This window comes from Lipotes vexillifer, unplaced genomic scaffold (assembly GCF_000442215.2).
Source record: "Lipotes vexillifer unplaced genomic scaffold, Lipotes_vexillifer_v1.1 scaffold2648, whole genome shotgun sequence".
NCBI classification, from domain to species: Eukaryota; Metazoa; Chordata; class Mammalia; order Artiodactyla; family Lipotidae; genus Lipotes; species Lipotes vexillifer.
In genome coordinates this window covers 171,235-177,469 of record NW_006793424.1, presented here as the reverse complement: position 1 = coordinate 177,469, position 6,235 = coordinate 171,235, and positions in this window count along the sequence as shown.

Genomic DNA, 6,235 nt, shown 5'->3' with positions numbered 1-6,235 from the left:
CTCTTTCCTCTTCATCAATTCATATTCTCCTCATCCTTCAAGGGTCAGCTTTAGAGCCACCTACAAACCTTCAGGTTTCTCCCTGCACTCAACATGGTAGCAATTAGCCACATCTTTTCCACTGTAATTTGAATAATGACAGTCTCATTGCTTAGGGGTTTTTCTTGTGCCCTAAGGTGAATTGAATGTGGTGCAGTACAAAGGAATTAACTCTGATTATCACCAGGCCAAATGGAGGGAATTATGCCTTGGTAATCCCAGCTGAATAAATTCTGGGTAATTCGAGGTCAGTGAGAAATACAATGACATGTTTAGACCTCATATAATAGGTCTTAGTACCTCCGGGACCTTTACAAATGGAGCAGCCAGAATTATCTTAATATTTAATTTAGATTGTTTAAATCCTTTGTTTGGAATCCTTTAATGGTTTCCCACTGACTGGGACAAATCCTTGAAACGGTCTTCAAAGGTTTTATGATTTGGCCTCTGCTTCCCTCTCTAGCTTCATTTTCCCCACTACTCCTCACTATGCTCCAGATAACGCTGGCCTTTTTCACTTCTGTAAGTAAGTCAAGCTCTTTCCAACCTTAGGGCCTCTGCCTGGAATTCCCTCCCCTGCACTATTAAAAAGAATTATTATAAAATATTTTAGCCCCACAATAAGGAATAAAGAATAAAATTATGGGGAGTTTCCTGGTGGTCTAATGGTTAGGATTTGGTGCTTTCACTGCCATGGTCCAGGTTCGATCCCTTGTGGGAGAACTGAGATCTTGCAAGCCGAGTGGCATGGCCAAAAAAAAAAAAAAAGAATAAAATTATGAATGCTCATGTATGCTCCAACTAGCTTAAGAAATAATCTAATTTTATTCAGGTAATCTAGTTTTGTAATGTCTGGCCATTTACTCACACACTGGCCAATTCTTTATTCCTCCTTGTGTCTCATACCTTCCTTCTAGGATAATTTTTCTCCTTCAAGGACACCCTGAAGAAATGTCTTTAGTGAAAGTATCTTAATGGTGAATGCTCTCAGCTTTTATTTGAATGAAAATACTCTCATTTCATCTTCATTCTTGAATGATCATTTAGTAACATAACATTCTAAATTGACAGGTATTTTTTCTCAGACTTTGGAGATAGCATTATACTGATTTCTGACCTTTATTTTTGCTATTGAGAAGTTTACTGTAAATCCAATTGTCATTCTTTATAGGTAAGTTGTTTTTCTTTGGTGTTCTATATATTCGTTATAATAGCAAGGTGTGGATATTTATTTGCCCTCCCTGAGATTGATTGCAATTCTTCAATCTGAGGAATTCATTCCTATCATACTGGTCTGGAAAATTCTCAGTCATTTGTCTTTTTTTTTTAGAAGGTTTTTCAAGTGACAGCTGTTGTTGTTGTTTTTTAATTAATTAATATATTTGTTTATTTTTGGCTGCATTGGGTCTTTTTTGCTGTGCGCGGGCTTCCTCTAGTTGCGGCGAGCGGGGGCTGCTCTTTGTTGCAGTGCGCGGGCTTCTCATTGCAGCGGCTTCTCTTGTTGTGGAGCACGGGCTCTAGGCACACAGGCTTCAGTCGTTGTGGCTCGCGGTCTCTGGAGCGCATCCTCAGTAGCTGTGGCGCACGGGCTTAGCTGCTCCGCAGCATGTGGGATCTTCCTGGACCAGGGCTCGAATCCGTGTCCCCTGCTTTGGCAGGTGGATTCTTAACCACTGCGCCACCAGGGAAGCCCCATTTGTCTTTTTGAATACTACCTCTTCCTTGTTGTTTTCTTCTGGAACTCCTTTTAGACAGTAACAGGACCTTCTCTTTCTATCCTTTATTTCTCTTAACCTCTCTTTCATATTTTCCACTCTTTATCTCTGTGCTGAATTCTGCATAATTTTTTTCAGATGCATCCCCCAGTTAATCAGTTCTCTCTTCACCTGGATTTAATCTGCGTTTAACCTGACCACTGAGTTAAATTTTCAATGACTCATCTAATTCTAGACGTTCTTTTTTCTTTTTTTTAAATTTCCAAATTTGCCTGATCTTTTGGGATAGTATTGTGTACCTTTCTCATGTTTTTGATTCTATCTTTTATTAATTTAATATTTTAAACACTTATTTCATTATGTACTTCCAAACTTCTTTCTCTGACATTCTTGAGGGGTCCAATTCTGCAATTTATTATTTCTACTGATTTTCATTCATGGTGATTTGTTTCCTCATGTGTTTGGTAATTTTGGATTTTAAACTCACGTTTGGGAGTGTTTAACTGTGGGAATCCTTTCTTTTTTGGCCACACCATGCAGCTTGTGGGATTTTAGGTCCCTGACCAGGAATTGTACCCAGGCCCTTGGCAGTGAGAGTATGGAGCCCTAACCACTGGACTGCCAGGGAATTCCCAGGGAATCCTTTGAAGCCAGCATTAAGGATGTATTTCTCCAGATTATGTTTTTGCTTCTTGTAGAACATAGCTCCCAAAGAACTATGAATCTAGGACCACTTTAATTTCTTGGCTTGTGTTTTCCTAGACTACTCCAATAGCATATTTTGAATCCTAAGCCCCCCTGAAGGCAGGTGTGTATTCTAGATTACCTGGGAAGGTATTTTCCCCACCCAAAAGTATACAAGATAGACAAACTTCTTTGCCTTTTAGCCAACTTGTTCACGCCCACCAGCAGTGTATGAACCTTCTAGCAAATGCTTGGATTAGCATCGGGTTTATTTTTTGCATATCATGGCTGTAATTTCGTATCTCCTTGTGGCTTTATTTTGCATTTCTGTAAAGACTGATAAGGCTGGCATCATGTAAAATTTATTGGTCATTCAGGTTTTCATATTTGTTTGGTCGGGGGACATGTTTGTCTATTTCTTATTGATTTGTAGCTAATCCTTATTTATCCTGGATTCCATTGCAAATATACTTTTCAGGCTGTGACTTGTTTTTTCACTTTGATATCTCTTGTCCCAAGGTGTTTTATTTCACTATGGTATTTTCATTAAGACTTGCAATATTTGCATATTGTTTAAGAAGTCTTTCCCCAAGCTAAACATTCATGTGATTCATTATCTTCCATGAGCTGTATTACCTTCCCTTCTACTTTAAAATTCAGTTTTGTTGTTGGTGGTATATGCATAGGAGTGGGAGGAAGTGGGGTGTGATGGAACCCAGTAATTTGGATAGACAGGGTCATGAACCTTGATTTACCCTTTTCTTGTACACTGTTGGTGTAGTGCCACCTCAGAACACAGAGACAGATATTCCACGATGGCATTTTATTATGATTTTTAAAAAAGGATCAAGTATATTTTAACTTCAATTCTGCTTTTGTTTCGATAAAACCTTGGGTTTACCATTTTCCTTCTAGACTCACTAATAGTGTCAGGTTGTCATGAAAATAACTGATTATACAACATTCACAGAGGCCGGTACACGGTACGCGCCCAGTAGAAATGTAGTTGTGAACGCTCACTTGGTGTCAGAACCTGGCAACAGGGAGGACACGCCAGCCAGCGTGACACGGTCTCCAAGGGCACCAGATGGCGCCAGGCCCATGACAAACAGCATTTGCAGTTCGGTGCCTTTCTTACCTTTGGAGGTGGTTTTCAGGTCCTCTGCTACTTTGCCTCTGACCTTTCTGTTCTGAGTCACTGCTAGCAGAGGTGTGCAGTGAGAAGGTATAAGCTATCTTCCATGCATATTCTGGAGGGGGCAGAACACCCCTCTTTCAGGAAGTGACTCTGGCTTTGTCCCTAGAAATTTCAGGGCAATGGGGCAGGAAGGACCTTTAGCAATCACTGAATCGCACATCCTCATTCAGGATGGGAAAGCCAGGGCTCTGACCTTCCTGGATAGAGCTAGAGTCCCAGTGTTTTGATTTCTGGACCATGCTCCTGGACTTTACTACACCAATTCCCATGTCCACCTTCAGAAAACTCTACTTTGGGAATTATAACAGAGACGCACTGCATAGACATGAAATTTTAGATTAATGGACAGATGACCAGTGCAGCTCCAGGCCAGATTTGGGGGCCTTTGTAGGGATGAGCCAGCTTCAACCTTGCTGCTATGAAGAGTTAGGGGACAGGATGGGGTCTACAGTGTCCTTTCTTGAAAAATAGTCCCAAGGAGAGCTCTGGGGCCCTAAAAGTTGAGGAAATGTACCCCTGTGAGCCTCCCTATAGGGGAGCAGGGTGTTAGCATCCCCCAGTGCGCCTCCCCTGCTGTCTTCAGGACTGTTAATTGGGAGCGGTCTCCACCTGCATATTCGTCACCCTCAGGGCAGGTGGCTGCCTTCCTGGGTGAGTTGGGTGTGGGCCCTCAGTTGCAGAGCTCAAGACACTTCTGGCCTGAACTTAACCAGCAGAGGTTGACTTGTGGTTCCCAGACTTTGGTGCGCTTAGGAATTCCTTGAGAGGTTATGAGAATGCAGAGGCCTAGGACCTAGAGGTTCTGACTCAGAAGGTCAGGGTGAAGCCCAGGCCTGTGCTATCTAATAGCCGTCCTGCGGCTGGCTGCAACTGGACCAAGTCCCACACTGAGAGACAAATTGCTGTCGATGGGAAAAAAAATGCACAACCTAAAAGTTGAGAGTTATGTTCAATTTGGTGGACAAAACTGAGGGCTTCACAGTTCACAATGCCAGAGAAATTAATTCCCTGAAGAACTATATCAAGGGTCAGCAGAAGAAACTAAATCACCCAACTCTAATGAGACTGGAGTACAAAAACCATTCAGACCAATGCAGGGCACTTGCTAAAGATAAGAAGGTATTTTTTTCATTTTTTTTTAAAACAAAGCTCCCAGATATGCAAAAACCTTATCAAGAGACCTCATCAGTTGGTCACAACCCTGGCACCTGAGGGCCGGGGGCTGTATTCAAATCCCCCCTTCTCAGTGCAACCTGGAGGAAGATTTCTACATCTTTGAGCGTCAGCTTCCTTCGCTGCTAAATGGGGCTGATATCGGTACTGTGAGGATTAAACAAGATAATAGATGAACGGACTCGTAAACTATAAAGTACAATACAAGCCTTATGAGTTCTTCTAAAATGTATAATAGATTAGATTATTAATTCAAAAATACAGAAAACAAACCTGAGGGCTTCAGCCTGGGCGGAGGCAGGTGTCAGGTGGCCCTGAAGGGGTCAGGGAGTTTTTGCCACAAAGACTAGGTAGTTGGAACATCAAACGATTACTATGAGTTAAAGAAAACCAGACGCCTCAAGGAATTTGGTGCTTTTCTATGTATGGGAAGATACAGAAGTCTGGGCTCCCTGAAATCATTCCTCAGCTACCTGGGGCCAGTACCCTGTGTTTTCCGATCTGGAGACTCCTCATGGTTTGCTGTGTGGGAGGGCTGCAGTGGTCCATCCTGGTTCCCTCAGGGCTCACTGCTGGGCCGCTGCACTGTGATGGCCTGATGGCTGCAGCACGCTTGGTTTCCTGACATGGCAGCGACATTTTCTCACTCGCATCGCCTTACACTCTCGAGGTCTCTCCTGACTCCTCTGTGGCCCATGTGCATTTCTCTAGTGACTCCCATTCCAAGACATACATCCACTGCTATCAGATTTTCTTCTTTTGGAAACGTAAAGCTGTAGACACCAAGGAAGAAACAACACTCATATTTTCAGAGATTTAGTTCGCTTGCGGTGAGGCAAGGAATTATGATTAGGAAATCCCCAGGGGGCAGAGTCAGCGACAAGCCCAGGCTCTGCGATCCCTCAGTGGTGAGGCAGGCCAAGGGGAGTGCACTGGTGTCGACAGCCCCTTGTTTCAGACTCTAACAGTCCCTGAGGGCGCTGTTATGCTGTTAGCTGTAAGGCACCTGGCCAGAGGGGTGCTCTCGACCTTTCCGAAAGCTGACCTGCCCTTTTCTCACGGGCAGAGGCTCTCCATCCCTCCTCTCTGATGTCATCAAAGAATAAAAACACTTCACGCAAAGCTCAAGAAGCAGAGTCACCTCTTCGGGCGGATGTTGTCCCGCCGTGGTATTTTCTAGCTGCCACTTTAAGGTGGCAAGTAAGGGTGTAAATGCACCTGTACTGCCCACGCTCTAGTCAGATATGCCATTAAATGCGGGTCACAAACTCTGGTTATGACTCTAACAGGATGGCCTCCACTGGATGATGGCTTCTGGGAGAAGATGACCAAATGGCGGCGGCGTGTGCAGCTGAGCTCGCTGTGGTGAAGGGGAACTTGAGGGCTGCGAGGAACGGAGGCTCACCAGGGAAATTTAATTCTCAGC